This window comes from Podarcis cretensis (genome assembly GCF_951804945.1).
Source record: "Podarcis cretensis genome assembly, chromosome: 6".
Classification (NCBI taxonomy): domain Eukaryota; kingdom Metazoa; phylum Chordata; class Lepidosauria; order Squamata; family Lacertidae; genus Podarcis; species Podarcis cretensis.
The window spans coordinates 97,581,563-97,603,741 of record NC_137175.1 but is presented as its reverse complement, the minus strand read 5'-3'; the positions used below and the strand labels follow the sequence as shown (position 1 = coordinate 97,603,741).

Below are 22,179 nucleotides of genomic sequence, written 5' to 3'. Positions count from 1 at the left end.
GAAGGTTGGCAGTTTGAATCCCCGCGACAGGATGAGCTCCTGTTGCTCGGTTCCAGCTCCTGCCATCCTAGCAGTTTGAAAGCACGCCAAAAAGTGCAAGTAGATAAATAGGTTTCCTCTGGCAGGAAGGTAAACGGCATTTCCGTGTGCTGCTCTGGTTTGCCAGAAGCAGCTTAGTCATGCTGGCCACATGACCCGGAAAAACTGTCTGCAGACAAACGTCGGCTCCCTCGGCCAGTAAAGCGAGATGAGCGCTGCAACCCCAGAGTCATTCGCGACTGGACTTAACTGTCAGGGGTACCTTTACCTTTACCTTTAATCCCACATTTGTTCTAGTTAACAAGCAAGCTGCACAAGTGAATCCGCAATACAAAAGTCCTCAAAGAAGAAGTGTTCTCTGTTTTCCTACTTTTGAACTTTACTGCCAAGTTCACTTATCTGAAGGGAACTACAGTGGTGCCTCGCAAGACGAAATTAATTTGTTCTGCATGTTTTTTCGTCTTGCGATTTTTTCGTCTTGTGAAGCACGGACTTTGGAAAAGCTTCAAAAATCACCAAAGCCTTCAAAAACCTCAAAAAAGGCTACCACACTGCTATGAGTTGCTCCTCGAAGTGAATGCACGGTTTTAAGAAAAAGGAAACAAACTTGCAAGACGTTTTCGTCTTGCGAAGCAAGCCCATAGGGAAATCCGTCTTGCGAAGCAACTCAAAAAACGAAAAACTCTTTCGTTTTGTGAGTTTTTCGTCTTACGAGGCATTCGTCTTGCGAGGTACCACTGTACCATATGAAGAAAATGCCACCAGAAAGTAGCAGGGACCAGTTAGCTGTTTCAGATGCAGAGCACCCTTGGTTATGAGACCAGAAAGGGCTGCGAGTACACTGCAATCCCCATCTCCTTGAATAGCTCTTGCCTTTCCCCTTCAGAGTTGTACTATTATGCTCACACGTGCCAACTGTGCTTACTTTTGAAACTAGGGTATCAATATATTTTTAAACCAAGGTTTGAAAACCAACTATGACTAGCATAAACTTCAGTGCAGATACAACGCTATACCATTGTTAATTATGTGGCTTATGGTAGTTGGTATTGGGAGCTGCATAGCTAAGTGGCCAGTGAAGTGGAACCAAAACCTATTTAGGTCAGAGTACAAAACAAAGGAATACTAATGGGGGGGGAGGGGTCTCCTCAATTGAAAAGTTAGGAAAGCTTACTATTCCAATCAACAGCTATTGCCAGCTGCAAGCAGAAAATACGGTGTTTGCATATATTTAAAACAGATTTGATGGTCTCAGAAAGTATTTAATTGAGACCATGGATTTCTCTCCTATTACAGGTGTTAAATTAGTATAGTAATGCTACAAAATTGCTGACAGCGTAATGACTATTGTAGTGAAAGGACTGTGTTCTTCTCTTCTATAAATCTGAGTTTTGCACAGGAAACCTGTACCTCTAGTATTGCATGGATTTGGGGTCTCACTGCTTTCAATTTCTTGTGTATGTATATCCATCAACTGAGGGTAACACTTCACATATCTGACAAAGTGGACTGTAGATCATTTAAGCTTGTACTCTGGTAAATCTGCTAGAACTGAAGTATTACAAACTATATTCTTGCTGCAATAGACTAAACCAGACTACCTCTCTGGAAGAAGGTTGTATTAGTAGATTGTACTGCAAGATAACAGTTGATTGAATTCTATTGAAAACTGCAGCCTTCTTTCAAGCTGGAGCGCTTCCATCTATTCAGTAGGCACATTTGGAATGCTGCAGACTTCAAGCATCAACAGAAGAATGATGAGAGGAGGGAATAGATAAGAAACTGGATTGCTACAGACAGGGAAAAGGTGCAGTGGGGCAGAAGCATCTGCTTTCAGCTTTGAATTCTCCTTCCAAATTCTGCAGTAAACAACTCCAAGCCTGATAGCATATGGCCCCATCCTAGCAGGCCTGCTTGCATAGCCTATGCAATCAATCAACTTCTGTTTTGGTCAGTATGAGTCCAGGAAACTGTATGGTCCCTGTGTTCTAAAATTAGCCACTTAATAATTGATTATTACAGAAACTATTGTCTGTGCCAATAGAGGTTTCATTATTATTTTTATTAATTCAAACTTGCATTGTTTAAGTAGCTACCTCATGTCTAATGCTCATCACATTCATTAATGCCTGAACAGGTGGCCATGTTTCCTAATTAAAGAGATTCTCTCTCCCCCTTCTCTTTTTCAGACCATATGGACCTTTCACAGAACAAGATAAAAGTGCTACCAGCTAAGGAAGCCAAGATTAAACCAGGCTAAGTGAGAGGAATAAATATCCCAAGTACCCAGGCAGAAGCCTCTCAAATTGATTTATGATTTACTGAAATTGCTCACAACTAGCCATGCTCCTGGCGATCTTATACATCTTGGGCACTATATTTAAAGCACTCTAAAGCAGCCAGACAGGGACGCAGGTGGCGCTGTGGGTTAAAGCCTCAGCGCCTAGGGCTTGCCGATCGAAAGGTCAGCGGTTCGAATCCCTGCGGCGGGGTGCGCTCCTGCTGCTCGGTCCCAGCGCCTGCCAACCTAGCAGTTCGAAAGCACCTCCAGGTGCAAGTAGATAAATAGGGACCACTTACCAGCGGGAAGGTAAACGGCGTTTCTGTGTGCGGCTCTGGCTCTGGCTCTGGCCAGAGCAGCGATGTCACGCTGGCCACGTGACCCGGAAGTGTCTCCGGACAGCGCTGGCCCCTGGCCTCTTAAGTGAGATGGGCGCACAACCCCAGAGTCTGTCAAGACTGGCCCGTACGGGCAGGGGTACCTTTACCTTTACCTTTTAAAGCAGCCAGACAATTCCTCTAATAATGAGCACCAAGAACAGACCAGAAGAACAATGATAGCTTTGTCAATACCCCTTGAGTCTAGCCTATTAGTCTTCCTGCCAGGCCAGCAAGGAACCTTGACTCAAAGAACATTCAACACTGGCTTGCAATGACCTCTTGATACCCCAAAATCCAAGGATTATAGGAACCAAATACTTTGAGAAGTATTATACAATGGGGAACCAACAGAAAAAAGTTTTGAGATACCCAAAACCAAAGTTCTGCTAACATTTGTAACATCCTAATTTCAACCAAAGATTTATGTACTTCTGGTAACCCCGGTTCTATGGAATCAGTGAAATAGAAGGTTTTTGTGGGACTTGAATCAGGGTGGGGCCCTCCTTATAGCTAGTGCTAAATGCAGAGAACAAGAGACACTGCCTTAGGTCCCTATATTCCAAAGCTGAATATCTTTAGTGGTTCAGCCATTCACCCTCTTCCCTGCACGAAGAGTAGAGACACAAGCTATATATTAAAAAGTAAAATGGATTACCAAGCACCTCAACATACACCGATCATACCTTTATTGTCTTAAAGCCCCAGCTCTGGAAAAAAAGCAGGGCTCCACCTGGAACTAGCTTTGCAAAAAGAGTTGTTCCACTGGTGAACTAGAAATCAGAATACTGGAAAAGAATTGTGTAACTTAAAACAAACACCACAGTACTAAAATATTGGTAATCCAGCTCATGAAGGCACTGAATGAAAAGGTAACAGACATTTTACAACAATTATATAACTATGTCAGTTCCACAACGTGATATGACTACTAGTAATCTGTCTGCAATGATGGTTGAATATTACCTATAGCACATACATTAGAACCAATTAACCAGCATTACCATGTATCCATAAAACAGATCAAAGTTGCTTTTATTTTAAGGGAAGTGTAACTCAATATTAGCAGCAGTTTGACAAAGAAGACGTCAGTAAGAGGTCTTCCATATTATCAAGACCATGTACTTATTTTTGCAACTGAAATTTCCCTACTGAATTTCACTTTTATTTTTACTCACTTTCTTTGTATTTACAGCATAGGATTCCCATGAGAAGTTCCTAAAATAATTTTGAAAACTGTCTTCCTGCAATATTCAGGGGAATCTAAAAATGTGACTGGAGTTCATCAGTGTAAGCGCATTGGAAGGCAAGTGCATGTGGTAGAGAAAAGAGCCATTCCTATCTTTCTGATACATGCAGCCATATATCATATGGATTGGGATAGACAGCTTGAATGTCATAAATACACATTTTGGCTGCCTGGACTGTCACCATTTTCCAGCACATACTGGAATTGAAGATTTGCCCAGTTAAAGCAGAATAGAGGACGCTGTTGTTCTGGTGAAACAATTTCACTTTTTTAAAAGGATGGGAATTTCTGTGGTTTGGAATGTGATGAGGAAATGAACTTAAAAGTGTGGGATGAACAAATGACTATTGGGAAGATGTGTTAAAGCAAACCAGGATGAATGCAGGACAAACGCTTATGGCCTCACAAATGAATCAGAACGAATGTGCAATGAAGACCAGATAAATTTAACCTCTGTGGAAGCAAATCAGGCTGAATGATGAATAAACAGGTTGCGTGAAAGGGCCCTTCATTTTCATGTACGTTGATCAGAAATGTTATGAGTATGCAAGATAGCCCAAAGTTAAAATGATGCACATTTATGAAAAATCTACAAGGAACTTTGTAAGCACTTTGTAAGAGTCCTTGCTTTCAGGGGTCTAGGGAACATCCATGACAAAAGTCAGAATAAAAATCCAAAGATTCTCCTGGAAAGAACAAAAAAAAGGAAGACTAGTGTCAGAGCTGCCTCTAGGTCCCAGCTCACAGAGGACCCACGCTAGGCTGTCGTAATGTACAAAAGTCTTTATTGAAGTTCAATTTCCATTTCAAAGCCGCAGCGCGCAGCCCTACATCTTAAACCCTAGATCGGCGAAGTCCCGTCTGAGTCTCCTCCCCTCTGACACCAGTTTAAGATCCTAGCCCTGCTCCACCTTTTCCGCTGCTCTCTCCTCTTCTGGGTCCTCCTGCCCGCTGGGGCATTGCCCTTTCTGGACTCTTCCGACGCTGAGTCGCTTAGCTCCTCCCCCTGCCTCCTGCGGGCTTTAGGACCCGGTTCCCAATCCTCATTCTCTGCTGTCCCGCGCTCCTGTACATTTGAACTTGCCTCTCGCGCCAACCCAGTGACCTTTCTCCTAACCGTTACACTACTTCGGTCACTGCTTCCCTCTTCCGGGATACTGGCCGGATCTGACCTCCCCTCCGTTGTCCGACTTTCTGATGGAGGCGTGGTCAGCCCTGCCTCATCTTCTCTCCCTGGTGGGGAATGCACTGGCCCCGATCCTTGGGACTCTTCCCCCCCACTCTGCTCTGGTGGGGAAGCTGGTCCTGATTTCCAACTACTGCTCTGGGAGTCCCTGCTGCCCCCTTGCTCCTGGGGCGTTCCCCTTGGGAACCCCCTACCCCTGGCCACTGGCGCCCCCTTCTGTGAATCTTCCGATTCGCTGGAGAGGCTCATGGAATCCCTCGGTCCACTGTCCTCTTCTCCTACGCTCCCCTCAGATTCTTCCCCTTCGCTCTCCATCTCCTCTCTTCCCTGTGCCTCTGCTCCTGAGCCCCTGACAGATTTCTGTCTGTCTGGTTCCTGGTTCTCCTGACAAGATCACATTCTTGCATTCTGAAGGATCTTTTTCACTTATGCTCTTCTGTGGAGCAAAGGCTTGATCCCACAACCAAACTCTTCACAGCTATTTCAGCATTATTTTTTATCAGCAGTTTATTGCATTATTTTTAAGTGGCCATTCAACAATAGCATTTCTCTGTGGATTTATTACCTCCCTGTGCAGCATTGAACAAGGGGAATGGCAACTGAAAAAACAAGTGCTAGCCTTTTTTCCTATTTAAAAAACCCTTTGCATTGAACAGTCTCTCTATGGCTTGAGGTTACAGATGACATTCATCAGGATATGGGGAACAGCCTTCACATGCCAGGGACATTTTTATTGACTTTTCTAAAGCTTGTCATGGAGCAGCCTGTAAAGGCTCCATTAAATAAACTTCTACTGCATACCTCATTCAAGAACTTAATCAGTTTGGGTGAAAGAACCAGTTGAGAATGAGTGGAAGAGTGAATGAAAGGTAGTTTTAGAAGTATGTATGTGAATCTGCTATTCATTATTCTAAAGAAATGGAGTCTGAAGACAGATATACTGAAGTCAGCTCTCTCATCTGTGCAACTGACATATGCTTTTATCAGTACGTAGATTCTTAGGGTCATGGGATATATTTGGAAAAAGATGGACAGATCCACATATAATATCAGTAATAATTTTTCCTTTAGCCAGTGTGGTCATTAGTGTGGCACAATGGACCAGAAAATTGGTGGTTCGAGCCCACTCAGGGATAGCTGTGGTCAGTGGCGTAGCGTGGGGGGGTGCCAGGGGTGCCGGCCGCACCGGGCGCAACATTTGGGGGGGGGCGCGAGTCCAGAGGGAAGGGACAAGTTCCTTCCTCCGCCGGGCTCCCCGCCGCCACCGCCAGCCTTGCGCCCTAGCGCGCGCGCACCCCCCGCCGCCACCACTGCGGCTGCGCTCCACTCACTGCTCGCAGGAGCAGCAGCCGCTGCAGCAGCGCCGACGCCGCCACCAACGCCTGGCCGGGCACGGGCAGCCTCCGCACCCCGATGCCGCCGCCATCCCCTCGGCCCAGCCACAGGCGGCGGCTGCTTCTGCCGACTGGGAGGGAGGAGAGCTCCGAGGGGCCTCGCCGCGCCCTGCTCTCCCCAAAACCCTCCGAGAGGAAGCCGGCGGGCGGGCGAGGGTCTCCCGGTGGAAGGGGGCGCCGCTGGCTCCGGCTCTCAGCGCAAGTCTCAGCCGCGGGGGGGAGGGGTCGGGCGAGGACGGAGCGCGGCTGGAAGCCCCCGGACCAGGCCGTGGGGAGGAGAGGCGCTCGCCAAGCCCGGATCTGGAGCGCCTCGGAGCACGGGCTCCACCTACAGCCCAAGGAGAGGAGGGGGCGGCGAGGCGCCCGAGGGGAGGGGGCTTCGGCTGCCTCGGCCCGCGGGGGCTCCGCAAATAATAAATTTAATAAATTCCTGCTGAGCCTTAAGGGGGGGTCCTTGGCTCCTTCGCTCGCCCCCAGCCCCAGTGGCGTAACATCTGCCGCAACATCTGGGGGGCGCTCGCACTCGAGTGCTAAAATCCAGGGGATAGGGGGCGCAAATTACTTGCCTTGCCCCGGGCGCTGACAACCCATGCTACGCCACTGGCTGTGGTCAGGATTCCCGCATTTCATGGGGTTGGACTAGATAACCGCCAGGGTCCTTCCAACTCTGCAATTCTATTATTCTAGGGCACCATGAATCTGGCATGGGTGTGCTAAAATGGGATCACCATAGAAAAATAGGGAGGCGGGCTGTTGCTATATATCTAGCTTCTATTGATCGCAGACATTCATCTCACACTAATATCCATGCTGTAACTCCAGTTTTTATACCAAACAGGGTAAAACAGGTATTATTCACTTTTTGCCTGTTCAGATCAGTCTGCACAAAACTCTTGCCCTGAGCTGCTGTAAATCTTAAGGAACATTTATCAAGGCAAAACTAAAGGCATCAAACACAAGGTATCAAAATTTGCTAACATGTTTATCTCTCACTGGGCTGTTCCCTAAGGATGATGAGGATGATGATGATGATGATGATGATGATGATTAAAGTTTATATATCACCCTTCATCCGAGGTTCACAGGGTGGTTCAGAGTATAAAGGTAAAGGTAAAGGTACCCCTGCCCGTACGGGCCAGTCTTGACAGACTCTGGGGTTGTGCGCCCATCTCACTTAAGAGGCCAGGGGCCAGCGCTGTCCGGAGACACTTCCGGGTCACGTGGCCAGCGTGACATCGCTGCTCTGGCGAGCCAGAGCCGCACACGGAAACGCCGTTTACCTTCCCGCTGGTAAGCGGTCCCTATTTATCTACTTGCACCCGGAGGTGCTTTCGAACTGCTAGGTTGGCAGGCGCTGGGACCAAGCAGCGGGAGCGCACCCCGCCGCAGGGATTCGAACCGCCGACCTTTCGATCAGCAAGCCCTAGGCGTTGAGGCTTTAACCCACAGCACCACCTGCGTCCCGGTTCAGAGTATAATAAAGTAGAAATACATAACATAGTTATGCACGCACGCAGAGCGAGAAAGTTTAATCAGATTCTTTAATCAGCAGAAGACCTGGTTATAGAGGAACATATTCAACTGGCACCTAAATAAATGTAATGAAGGCAGCAGGCAAGCCTTCATGAGGAGAGCATGCCACAAATCCACTTCTGCAAACTTCAAAGTTAAACTAGTCTGGTGAAATGTCTCTTTTGCATGTGTCTGTTGCCATTTCAGTACCTGAAGAACTGAGCTGGCATTAGAATACAGAATTAATCTGGAATACTTTTGTAAGTGTTGAAAAACCAAGGAAACTAAGTGAACGCATTTATATGTTACATATACAGTATCCTGTAATAATAAAAATATTCCTGGAAAAAATGCTAGCCATAAACAGCATCAAGGCCATGGTCCCTGCAACGGAAAACAAAGGAAGGAGAAAGAGAGAAATTATCTTGGATATATGTAGAAACTTATGCAAAATAGCACTGAAAGCACCAGACATATCATCTGTATCTAAAAGTGTCATTCCATCAAGCAATTTATTTGAGTCAATGGCTGGAAGCTCCTCCAAAATGACTGCAGCCAGGGGAACTCCTGAAGGGGTATCACATTATTCTCTCTAATGGAAGCTGCAATAGCTGGCACTGACAGTGATTTTGCATTTAGGAGTGCAAGGGGAAAACCGAATGGAATGAATTTTAAATATTACTCACACACCAATGAGTTTGCTTCCACTTTATATGGAAGTATTATTAAAAGTAACCTATAACCTATAAGGTGTAAAGTTTAGGAAAAGGCACAATAAAACTGGGAGTTAGCAAAACCAACAATGTATCCCCAAAATGAACATCCAACAAATAAAATTCACCATCCGTTCCAGAGCCTACGCAAACATTATGTTTCCATACCTTATTCCTACTCCTCAAGTCAACCAAGATGGTGACTTAATCTAGACTTCAACTCAGCTGGGTAGAGCGTAAGACTCTTAATCTCATGCGTTCAAGACCAATATTGGGCAAAAGATTCCTGCACTGAAGGGTTGGACCAGATGACCCTCAGGGTACCTTCCAACTCTACAAATTTATTATGTTCATTGGTTTCCATGACAGGCCCTTCTTTCCCCAGCCAGATTAAAAGAGCAGGATTCGCTCTAAGTTATTTCACTCAACACACAGCATATTACAGAATTTACTTTGAATGAAAACCCTTCTTATGAATGCTCCACATCTACCAGATATATTTTTGTGTCATTCCCAATCAAACAGATTGGAATGATCGAAGGGGGTCACAGCAGGCAGAACAGCATGGGAAGCTGGCTTTCTCACATATGGCACATATAATACAGGTCACACCTGCAAAACAGAACTTAAAACTTCCTTTTCATTAGATTTCATTAGGCTATTTCTGGTGCCTTGGGAAAGAACCATAATCCCCAGATTCCCAACTTCTCTCCCCCCCCCAGTAAATTTATAGCATTTTTGGAATCTGAGATGTAGGGCATGCCATATAGATACCATTCTCATGTTTTGTGAGAGATTAGCCAGCTCTACCATTTCAGGTAGGGACGCGGGTGGCGCTGTGGTCTAAACCACAAAGCCTAGGGCTTGCCAATCAGAAGATCAGTGGTTCGAATCCCCACAACAGGGTGAGCTCCCGTTGTTTGGTCCCAGCTCCTGCCCACCTAGCAGTTTGAAAGCACATCAAGTGCAAATAGATAAATAGGTACCGCTCCGGCGGGAAGGTAAACGGTGTTTCTGTGTGCTGCTCTGGTTCGCCAGAAGCGGCTTAGTCATGCTGGCCACATGACCCAGAAGCTGTCTGTGGACAAACGCCAGCTCCCTCGGCCTATAGAGCGAGATGAGCACACAACCCAAGAGTCGTCTGCAACTGGACTTAATGGTCAGGGGTACCATTACCTTTACCTTTTTACCCTTTCAGGGATTTACTTCCTCTTGAACCCCGGTAAACTAACTGTCTGGGAAGAATGGTTTCAGATGCCTATGTGTGAGGGAGAAGAGATGTGAGTGAGAGCAGGGGAAGGGATAGGGACTTATGTGTCGTCTGTGAGGAGAGGTGTGCGTTTGGGCTTTGGAGGGAGGGAAGGGATGTGATTATGTGGTCTGTGAGAATTGGGGAGACTGTGTGCTTATGAGCAAGCATGAGAGGTGCATGAACGTCTATGATCTTTATAGGTGCATTGAGGATATGTGTATGTTTTGTGTGTGCACACAAGTGTGAGTATGGCCACCTTGTATATTCTTTCTGGTACTGGGAAAGGCTTCCTCCTGTTACACAGCAACAGCAATAGCATCAGACACAGAGACAGAGACAGAGACAGAGAAGGCAACGTGAAAGTGAGAGATCAATATCAGAACTAGCAGGATGTAGCTGTGGCAGAAGTAGCAATGACTGTAGCCTCTAGTTGTGTATTGCACCATGCCTACTCATCAACCATTTTGCGACTGGTGCCCACAGCACTTTCTCAAAATTCTGATCCAAAAAGGTTGGCAGCCCCTGCCACACACCCTAAACAAGCGTTTACTATATAATGAGATCAGACCGTGTGTGATAAAAAGCTCCTCTGCAGCAAACCAGGCAAAAGGCAAATGCTCTTTCATTTCAGGGGGGATGGGGACAAAATCAGTGTCCTGCTGGAGCAAGTCAATCTCTGCACACAGGTTTATCTTCCTAACGCACTGCATTTATCAGCATCATCTAAGGCTTAAATTCAAAGCCAGCTATCAACATGCTGAGTTGCCCACCCCCTGCTTTACTACTTGTGGCAACTTTTATTTGTGGATTTGTCCAAACACAACAGCAAGCGGCAGCAAGTGAATGATGCAAAACCCTTATATCAGGGGTGCCCAAACTTTTTTCAAAGAGGGCCAGATTTGAAGTGAACACGTGTGAAGGCCAACCAAAGTTTAGAGCATTTTTTTAGGATTTTAACCACGGGACACATACTGCCACAGGGGCCAGATTAAATTGATCAGTGCCCTAAAACAGACATGCCTGCCTTATATATTTGGGGGCTGTCACATAACTGTGGTTCGCAATGATTGTAGTCCCTGAAGGACCAGGGCCAGGTGAAGTCCACCAATACCAAGATAAAGACAGCTGCACTTGCTGTTTGTGGTGGATCCACTTCACAGAGAGCAGTGTCATAGCCAAGGTAGAGGAGACAGCCATAGTACCAGTGACTGGTATACAAGGAATCAGTCCAGCCATCATTAACATATCAATGGAACCAAGACCTGGATAGCTCAGTTGGTTACCTTGGCTGACAATGCCAAGGTTGCAGGTTCCATCTCTGCACGGGACAGCTGTGTATTCCTGCACTGCAGGGTGTTGGACTAGATGATCCTCAGGGTCCCTTCGAATTCTACGATTCTATGATGCCCACTGGGCCTTTGGTTTCTTGGTTTTTCCCCACTCCTCTACCAAAATATACCACTGAAAAATGAACTCTGAACAACCACTTGAAAGAATCATGGACTTCAAGAATTCTTCCAGACTCCAAAATAACTAGCTCAAAAAGCAACCCTGATATTTATCAGATTTTTACCTGTAGACATTATTTATTTTAACAGCCTTCATGTAAAGCCAATTTTGCGCCCTCAGGGCAACACAAGTATTCCAGTTCTAAAACACTGTCCCACTAATTTTTAGCTTGGGGCATCAAGAAAAAAAGTAGAAAAAGGGGACTCATGCTCCAGTGCCTTTTATCTATTCCTCTGAATGAAAGGTGAATGCCTAATACAGAAGTTTAAGATATAAGAAATCGTTATAATAAAAGGGGCTTTAATATATTCAGAATGTTATAAGAAAACCACAAGAAAAGAATGAACACACAATGTTCTTTGTTGCAGGGTGGGTAGGTAGGAAAGACAAATGAATGTGGAAATGCACTTTCTACTTATTGCATAGAAATACAGGCATGAATAGAACAAACACTGAAGGTCACTTTCCGTAAGGAGGTCCGGGCTACAAATGAGCAGAACTGCTAGGGTCTGGTCCAAAAAGAGAATCACATCCAGAGCCACGGGGCCAAAATGCAAAATGAAATGTAACTGTATCATGCAATACTACCTGTTCTATTTACCAAGATTCGGAATTATCATGCTGTTGTGAAGAATTAGGACATTCCTTGATCTAATGGGCAAATATGGGATTCAACCACCACCACACAGAATTAAGGGCACAATCTTCATGTGTAGACTTAGGCAGGGCCAGCCCAATACATTTTGGGGTGAACCCCAAAACTGCCTCCCTCCCAGCAGGGAAGAGGGAGTAAGGGAAGATCTACATCGGGAACAAGGGGGAAAGGAAGATAGACATTTGTATCTGCTGCCCCTGTGGATCATGCTGCCTGAGGCAGTCACCTCACCCTGCTTCATAGGTGGGCCAGCCCTAGACTTAGGGAGTCACCAGAGTTTGGGTTAATTCCAGTGTGTCAGATCAGCCACAGCTTACAGATGATGGGTAACAGTTTGACAGAGATGCAAAGGACAGCAGAGAAATGGGCTGGGACAATGCTCAACTGGAAATAGGACTTCCCGAAAAATCGAAGATATTTAGCCATTGCAACACCACAAATCTACCTGACAAATTAACACATGATATATGTGAAGGCAGTGAATGTCCTATGTGAGTGTCTGGAGGCTGTTGTAGAATGGATGGCGGTTAATGGATTGAGGTTGAATCTCAACAAGACAGAAGTACTGTTTTCTGGTGGGTGTGGGGGACTTCCTGGTCCTGAAGGACCAGGGTCTGGGAGTCATTTTGGACTTACAGGTGTCCATGGAGGCACAGGTTAATTCTGTGTCCAGGGCAGCTGTCTACCAGCACCATCTGGTACACAGGTTGAGACCCTGCCAGCTTGTGCACTGTCTTACCAGAGTCTCACCAGAGTGGTACATACTCTGGTTATCTCCCGCTTGACTACTGCAATACATTCTATGTAGGGCTACCTTTGAAGATGATGTGGAAACTACAACTAATCCAGGATGCAGCAGCTAGACTGGTGACAGAGCAGCCAGGACCTATGACACCGGCCCTAAAGGATCTACACTTGCTCCTGGTATGCTTCTGAGAACAATTGAAAGTGTTGATGCTGACATTTACCGTATTTTTCGCTCTATAACACGCACCCGACCATAACACGCACGTAGTTTTTAGAGGAGGAAAATCCGTAGGCATGCCACCCGTAGGCATTCCCTCCATAACACGCACAGACATTTCCCCTTACTTTCTAGGAGGAAAAAAGTGAGTGTTATGGTGCAAAAAATACGGTAAATCCCTAAACAGCCTCGGTCCTGTATACATGATCGAGTGTCTCCTCAGCCCAGACACTGAGGTCCAGCTCCAAGGGCCTTCTGGCGATTCCCTCACTGCGAGAAGTGAAGTTACAGGAAACCAGGCAGGGGGCCTTTTCGGCAGTGGTGCCCTCCTTGCAGAATGCCCCGCGATCAGATGTCAAGGAGATAAAGAACTACACGACTTTCAGAAGACATCTGACGCACCCCTGTATCAGGAGGTTTTTAACGTTTGGTTTTTTATTGTGCTTTTCTATGTGTTGGAAGTTGCCTAGAGTGGCTGGGGCAACCCAGCCAGAAGGGTGGAGTATAAATGATAATGATGATGATGATGATGATGATGATGATGATGCTCTGTGTACTTTTGCAGCTACAAACAATTCTTAAGAACGGGATGTTAAATGAGTCTCTTATCTAAGCACTGGACTGATAACCACTGACAACCAGAAATTCCATGCAGAAATCTGAGTAGAATTCCCTTCAGATAAGTGAGTGAGTTTGTGAAGCAGGGGCAGAGCACAGTTTCTCCTTCTCCAGTCTGCTGCACTTCTAGTTTGCAAAACATTTACCTTTCTATATTTTACATTCTATATTTTTCCAGAAACCACTGAGAGTGGCTGGGGCAACCCAGTCAGATGGGCAGTTATATAAGTAATAAAATTACTATTACCAGCCGACTTTTTACTCACACTCTTATGAGTAAAAAACAGGCAAGCAAGCTTTTTGCAGGTTTTAGTAACAAGGCTGTGCTAAACCACACATTTAATGCCAAATAAATCAATGGATGCATGGCATAACCGTTAGAACTGGATGTAGTGCTAAATCTCCACTCAGACATGGAAACTCTCCATGTGGGAGGAGAAGTGGAATAAAAGTGTAATCAAAATTCTCTTGTCTTGGGAAACTAACATTATTATTATTTATTATTTATTGAATTTATATACTACCCTCTACCCGGAGGTTGTAAGAGCTGGATAATCTTCTAGGCTTATATTCCAGGACTGAACCAGATCAGTGCTCTGTCACAATCTGCTTTGGAAAAATCTCATAATTTATAAAAGTGATTTGCTATGCAACGTGTAGGAACTGGAACTTGCATTTCTCAAGTCCTTCTTGGGCACACAGATTCAGTTACATGGTTCTTTGGACTGCAGCCCTAGTCATGCATGGCATGGCATTTAATCCAACAGGTTTGTTCCCCAGAAAGATGGGGAATATGCAGGCTCACCACACTGCTAAAGCAGATTTATAAAGACACTTTCAGAATGAAAAGTTTTCATCTTGAAACAATAGAGAGTCATTACCAGCATTTTATATTCAGTTGTGATTACAGTTTATACTAAAGAATGCTCCAACTCAGACGGCATACCAATAGAAAGCTGTAGGCAAAACAATTTCCATTTTATTTTCACAGCTGAATAAACTTTGCAGTCTTCCTTAAGTTTGAGCCTCCAATTCAATGTGATGCAGTTTTCTCCTTTCTACACCATTATTTGTTTATCCATTTTTAATATGAAGTGTAAGGGCTCTGAGATACAAACCTTTTGAAAAGTTATCACAAACATTTCCATTTGCCTCTCACAATGTAAAACGACTACAACTAAGCTCCTGTTTTCGCAAGTTGGAAACAGTTGCTGGTCTAACCCATGATGGCAAACCTGTGAACCCCAGATGTTGATGGAGTAAAATCTCATCATCCCTGACCACTGGGAAATGACACCTGCAGCTGATGGACCCCTGGTACAATTTAAAGTTAATGTGAAGCCAAGTATGCTACCTTAAGAACAGACATCGAAGTAAGGTCCTTTGAAATAAATTGACTGTCGGTTTCAGCTCAGTTTCCTGGATGACATAGCAGTCTCAATTCCTGCAAATTCAGCTTCTAGATTGGCTTTGGGATTAGACTACTTTTGATGCCCTAAATGTATGGAGACTGACAAGGCTAGCATTTTCTGACTCTTACTAGCTTTTCATATGGTGCACTATTAGACTGTACTGAAATAGATGGAAACAACAAATGTACCCAGATAATGCATGCCCAGACACAGGTGCTTCAAGTTACAGACTCTGCTAACCCAGAAATAGTACCTCAGGTTAAGAACTTTGCTTCAGGATGAGAACAGAAATCGTGCTGCGGCGGCACAGAGGTAGCAGGAGGCCACATTAGCTAAAGTGGTGCCTCAGGTTAAGAATGGACCTCTGGAATGAATTAAGTTCTTAACCCGAGGTACCACTGTACATTATACCAGATGGAATTAGAAGTAAGGAATATGAAGACTGACTTTTTTAAAGCATGTGCGGACCGGTTACACATATGAAAACCACCTGTAACACCAATAATTACTGCCTCACCCCTAAAACATCTTAACACATTTTATAAATATTGCTAAACAAAACATTCACTCTCAGAAGTTCCATTAGCTTCTCCCACTGACTATATTCTTGGCTTTCACATGCATTACTGCTCTACACCTTGTTCCCTTTTATGCTCCCTCTAAATCATTGCCACCAAGAAATACAGACAATTTATAAAGATAAACACGCAACGAGTGCTGGTAAAGCACAGAGGTAAAAGGCTTATAAATAAAATAGCACCACTCTCTTAATTCCAGAAGCTGGGCAGACAAAGCTAATATGCGGGAAAGTGCCAAATTATTTCCTATTTCCACTTGTGAAAAAGAATACATTGCCTGCTCATTTTTCATTTTCCCTCCCACTATGTCTGCAGAGATATAGACCTAGTTCTCACTAATGTGGTAATCCTTTGTCAAGACTGCAGCTACAGGCAACGGTTCACATTGCTGAATATGCTTCTATGTAGCAAAGAATCCCTACGCATATAAAACTAGTCTCGTTCCTCAACATCTAGTTTTTTGCTCTTTGTATCCAACTAAATTCTTATTGAGCTCTACCATTCCATAACTGGCCCTGCATACCCTTGTGAACCTCTGCCTATGTGTTGAAGATTCTCAAAGAGCTGCTGTTAAAAAAAACTCACTCTTGCCACGCCACCAAATGGGGCAGAAAAACAAGCCCAGTATGAAAGAAAAATTGAATTCTCTATACCAAAAAGATGCAAAAGTTAATTGTGCTGAAAGTAGCAGTATGGCCAACACATTTCAATCAGACAGGAACAGTAGCTGTTGACAACTCTAATTGAAAATGACAGTGCCAAAGGGTTTTCTGCCTGGCTCCTGCTCAGAAGTCAGCCCTTCAAATCCAATCCTTTGATGGATACACATATCATATAGTTTTCTGAAACGTCCCTTCTTACATCAAAGATGCAAGGAAGAATCTCTAGTTTTTAAGAACATTAACTCTCAAAGACCTTTGGGACCTCACAAATGTTAAAAATTAAAACTTCTCCAAAGAATGGTGTTAGCATAAGCACATCTGAAGGCAGCCCTGTTTAGGGAAGCTTTTTAATGTCTGATGTTTTATCGCACTATTCTTATTAATTATTATTATTATTATTAATTAATTTATTAATTCTATTATTATTAATTCTGCCCAGAGTAGCTGGGGAAACCCAGCCAGATGGGTGGGTTATTTATTTATTTATTTATTTATTTCTACCTACTACTACTACTAAACATGTTCTTCAACACTACTGACTTACCAATTTTCTTCTCCTACCTCCTTCTTCCACTGTTCTCTAATTTCCTTCTTACCTTCTCTCTCTTTAGTGGGGTGGGGGTGGGGAGTTAGCATGAAAATCTATGAAAGCTTATGCTGATGCATCCATTCCATGATCGGACTCAATGAATTTAAAATGCAATATGTAAGACTGTAAGACTGAAGACCTGTTACTTTCGTGTACGGATACATGATGTCCATACATATAGAAATTTAGTACTCACGACTCATACCACTTGCTACTATTACTACTTGTTACTATTACTACTTGCTACAGAAATTGAGAACTCAGTTCTAATAGGGAGCTCAATACAGTGGTAGCTCATTTTGAGTCCGGGATAATAATAATAATAATAATAATAATAATAAATTTTATTTATATCCCGCCCTCCCCAGCCGAAGCTGGGCTCAGGGCGGCTAACAACAATCAAAATAATCCAATGATTCTAAAAACATTTCATTATAAAAATTAATTAAAATCAAATTGATGGCAACCATTAAGCAAAATTCTGTGCAGATTGCCAGAGGAGGGGGGGTCAGGCTGCGCCCTGACCAAAGGCCTGGTGGAACAGCTCGGTCTTGCAGGCCCTGCGGAAAGATGTCAAGTCCCACAGGGCCCTAGTCTCTTGTGAGAGAGCGTTCCACCAGATTGGAGCCGCGGCCAAGAAGGCCCTGGCTCTAGTTGAGGCCAGCCTAACCTCTCTGAAGCCTGGGACCTTCAGGATGTTTTTATTTGCAGACCGTAAGTTCCTCTGTGGGACATACCAGGAGAGGCGGTCCCGTAGGTACGAGGGTCGTAGGCCCCGGATGCTCGACAAAAGGGACACTCGGCAAAGTGCTGCTCTGCGCACACATGTGAGCGGTTTTGCGCTTCTGCACATGCATGAAGTGCAATTTAGCGCTTTTGCATGTGTGGCAATCCTGGAAGTATCCCATTCTGGTACTTCCGGGTTTGCCGTGGACATTCTACGAAATGGACGCTAAACGGGGAAGACTCAAAACGAAGTGCTACTGTACCTTCCTAGGGAGGTATGAGCAACGATGAAGGAGAGGATCAATCATCTCTTTACCCTTTTCCAGAGCATCTATCTTGATTACAGGAGTGGCTCAGTGCATTATGCAGCCACCTCATGTCGCAATGGAAGCAGTATACAAGAGCCTGGCTTTCTGTTGCATCAGTGCTGAAGACTAAGGAGGCTAGAATGTCTTGCAATTTTTTTTTAATTCTAAGGGCCCACCCTTCAGGAATCTTAAAAGCATACCGTATGACGGGAATAGGGAACCTCTAATCAGTTGACCAAATCTGGCTTGCCAGACATATTAATTTGGCCCAATAGCCTATGATTCCAAGCCTGGCCCACCTGCCCTCCATTGGAACTCATACAACATCAAATGTGAGGCAGGTGAAACTGCAGCTGCAGAGGAACCACCAGAATACTTCTGCAAGTTAAAAGGTGCATTCAGCACCTTTTAACACTGTCATCAAATGCAACCCTCGCTGGAATTGGTTCCATGGAAGCCAATCCCTGCCAAAATCAGGACTCCTAGTCAGTGCTAAATTTAAGATTTGCACTACTCAGGAGGAGCCACTATTGGGATGGTTTGCTCCCAGCTCACCAGCCCTTGTGTTCCAATGCCATGTTGAGCAGGAGATTTGCTGATTCAAACAGGAAGTGTCAGGAGGCTTTTCTTGAACTGCAGCAGCCTGCCTCTTGCACAGCAAAGGTCGCTGTAAGCACCGCCGCTGGCAAAAACGTCTATAGCATCTCCTACTCGTCATGCTACTACTTCTCTTTCCATCCTTTCCCAAACATAAGGATTGGCATGCAAAACCAAAGAAGTGCTGCTTCCACAATGATCCTAAGCTGCTGCTCTCAGCTACTGGGAAGGGGTGGCATTAGTGATCTGTGTGAAGCTTCCACTTTCCAGTTCTTTGCCAAACCAACTGGAGAAAAGACCAAACTCACTGAACAAAATGGAATTTACTTCCAGATAAGTCTGCATAGGATATTAGGGCTTGTACACATGCTCCTGCACTATCCTGTTATGAGCTTTGACGGCTTCTTCCCGCACAAACCCTATTGTTGTATATTCCCAAACTCAGCTCCTTTTCAGGAGAAGGGAAATCTCAAAAGAATAAGGGTGAGGAGAAGCAGCTGCACCCAATGACACTCTGAAGAATGCTACAAAAATGCTGTTCTCACTTCCGGTGCAGCGCGATCTCGTCGCAAGCGGGGATTTTTCCGTGAGGGAAATCCCGGGCTATTTTGGAGGATAAGGGGGTGCTACAGAGCGCGGTGGCCCCCCAAAATACCCCTGGTGGGTGTCCAGAGGGTCAGGATCCCAGCGGGACCAGGAGCGGTCAGCCCGGCTGTCAGGTAGCTTCGAAAGAAGTGAAGAGAACGGCGGAGCGGATCTGCGGGTCGAGGGAAGCCATTATCTGCCTCCAAATAGCGAAGCCCCGAGCTTGCCGAGGAAGCGCTACGCTCTCAAAATTAAAGGAATCTGGCTCCAAGCAAGTTAAAATTCGGAGTTATAAAAACAAGGAAGTTCCGGAGAGAAAGGAGAAGTTTGCGGAGTTCAGCTGACAGCCGAAATCAACTTTGACGCAGCACTACTTGCAGAGCTGGGAAAGGGAAAGTGAGTTGCCCTAGCGGATACTGTTTTCCCCCCTTATGAACTCTTCTAAAAAGTAACTTTTTAGGAAGATACACTATATCAAAGATACTGCTATAGTAAAAGGGGGAACAGAAGATTAATTGTTTAAAACTGAAGTTCTAGGTGTAACGGAGGGTTTAAGTGAAAGGAAGGAGCGCTTCTCCATTTTTATTTGTAAAAAAAACAAAAGGACAGCGAAACGGAAGAGAAGGCTCCGACGCCATTATGAACATTTCATGCGTCCATGCATAGACACATCAGTTAAATACATTTGAGCAATATTATATGGATGGTGTAAACCGTCTTTTTTCATATATATTTCATTTTTTCTTTTTCTGCTTGCTTGTTTCTTTTTTGGAATCCGGGGTATAGAGACTGACGGAGACTGACACATTTTTGTTTTTCTGGAAACAATGCCACACCAATACGGATTAAGACCTCTAGTGGCTGAAGGGAGATAGTACAACTTGTTTTTCTCTTTTTCTGTGGAGTTTCGTTTTACATTCCTTCTTTGATGGTTTTTGATGGTCGTTAAAAGTTGGACAGAACATTGGATATAAATTTGACATTTAAGTTGTTTCTCCTGGACGTATAATTGGGTTATCTTCTGCTATATGTGAAGAGGATTTTGAAATATTCTTTCTTCGTTTCCTTCCAACTGAACTTGGAGAACTAGCTACTAATTTGATATTTAAATATTTTATCTCTCCCCCCGTGTTTGGCTGGACTCTACTAAGAGAATAACACCATAAAAAGGATTAGCCTGAGTGGAGGCAAGAAGACAACACAGTTGGCCCTTATATGAACACTTGGTGATATATATAAGTTATAAAGATTATTTAAATTTGAATAACTGTAAAATTGTAATAACTGTGAAATAATTGTGAAAGTGTAAAATTGACAAACTTCGGTGGGTGTGGCGAGTGGCTGGGGGTTTGGCAGGAGGTTGTTGTTGTGTGGGGGGAATAACTGGGGCAAAATGTCAAACCCAATAAAGAAAGGGGCTGATGGTGGGACACCTGTCGAGAGGAAAGGATCTAAACAAGAGACAGATTTCAAAGCAGATATTTTAAGAATGTTTGCGGAAATTAAGCAGAGTGAAAAGAATCTAGAGTCTAAATTAGAACAAGTGGATAATAAGATTGGAAAAATGGATAAAAAAATTGATGAAACAGTAAATGAACTGAAAGGGCAAATAAAAGAAGCGTTCAGAAGAACGCAATCTGTAGAGGAGGGATTGAAGAAGACAAGATTGGAAATGAAAGATGTCAAACGGGAGGAAGAGAAATTAAAAGTAGAAATGATGGAATTAAATAAAGCTCAGGAAGAGATGAAGGATGTCATAGCGATGAATGAATTACGGCAGAGGGAGGTGAATCTGAGACTTAGAGCGGTGCCAGAGACTCAAGGAGAAAATATCAAAGATAAACTGATAGCAGAATTGGCAAAATGGATGGAATTACCTGCAGAAGAAATGGCAAAGACGGTTCAAAGTGCATTCAGAATGAAAGTGAAAACAATTAAAGCAAAAAGATTTACAGGGGACTGCCTGATCACATTTAAAGATAGAGAAATGAGAAATATGATCCTACAGAAGAACAGAGAAAAAAGATTGAACATAGATGGGAATTTCATAATTATTTTTAAAGACATACCAATTAGACTGCTTAAACGAAGAGATTCTTATAAATCACTGGCTCAGACGTTAAAGAGAAACAACATTGAGTTTAGATGGGAGTTCCCGGAAGGAATTTCATTTATGTACAGGAGTAAGAGGCACAGACTGACAAACCCAGAGGAAACTGGGAAATTTTTGAGAAAGTACAAAGAATTAAAATCAGACCTGGAGGAAATCAAAGGAGCAGAGGGAAGAACGCCAGGAGAACCAAAACCAGAGGAGGAAGAGGGAGAGAATGGAAAGGAAACGGATGAAGAAGAAGATGAGGAAGAAGAAGAGACAGCTAAATTATAGGAAAACAATTAAATTTTATTTAAATTAAGACATCATGGCGTTAAAAATCTGGAATTGGAATATCAATGGGATGAATGAAAAAAAGAAGAGGAATGAAATTGAACAGTTCTTAAAAAAGAAAAACTTAGACATCATCTGCTTACAAGAGACACACGTAGCCAGAAGACATAAAAAAATATTAATCAACAAAAGATTGGGAAATGAATTTGTATCTTCAGACAAGGAGAAAAAAAGAGGAGTGGTTATATATATTAGAAACCAAATTGAAGCTCAACAAATTTTCAAGGATGAAGAGGGAAGGATAATAGCGGTTCGAATCAACTGGCAAGGAGAAAATTTGATAATAGTCGGGATCTACGCACCGAATGGAAATAAGACTGAATTCTACAAAGTTTTAGAAGAAAAGTTATTTGAATATATGGATCAGAAAATTATTTTAATGGGTGATATGAATGGAGTGATTTCATTAGAAATGGACAGACTTAGGGAAGGAACAAGTAAAGAAGGGAAATTACCAAAATCTTTTTTTTCCAATGATAAAAAGTTGCAATTTGATAGACATTTGGCGCCTCAATCACCCATTAGAC

The 22,179-nt window shown here is 43.9% G+C and overlaps 1 protein-coding gene across 3 annotated transcripts in view; it reads right to left on the bottom strand.

The window, feature by feature from the left end:
• The window catches only part of COP1 (COP1 E3 ubiquitin ligase), a 121,034-nt gene that overhangs the window by 27,463 nt on the left and 71,392 nt on the right, over window positions 1–22,179 (bottom strand). The gene's annotated exons all lie outside the window — the stretch shown is intronic.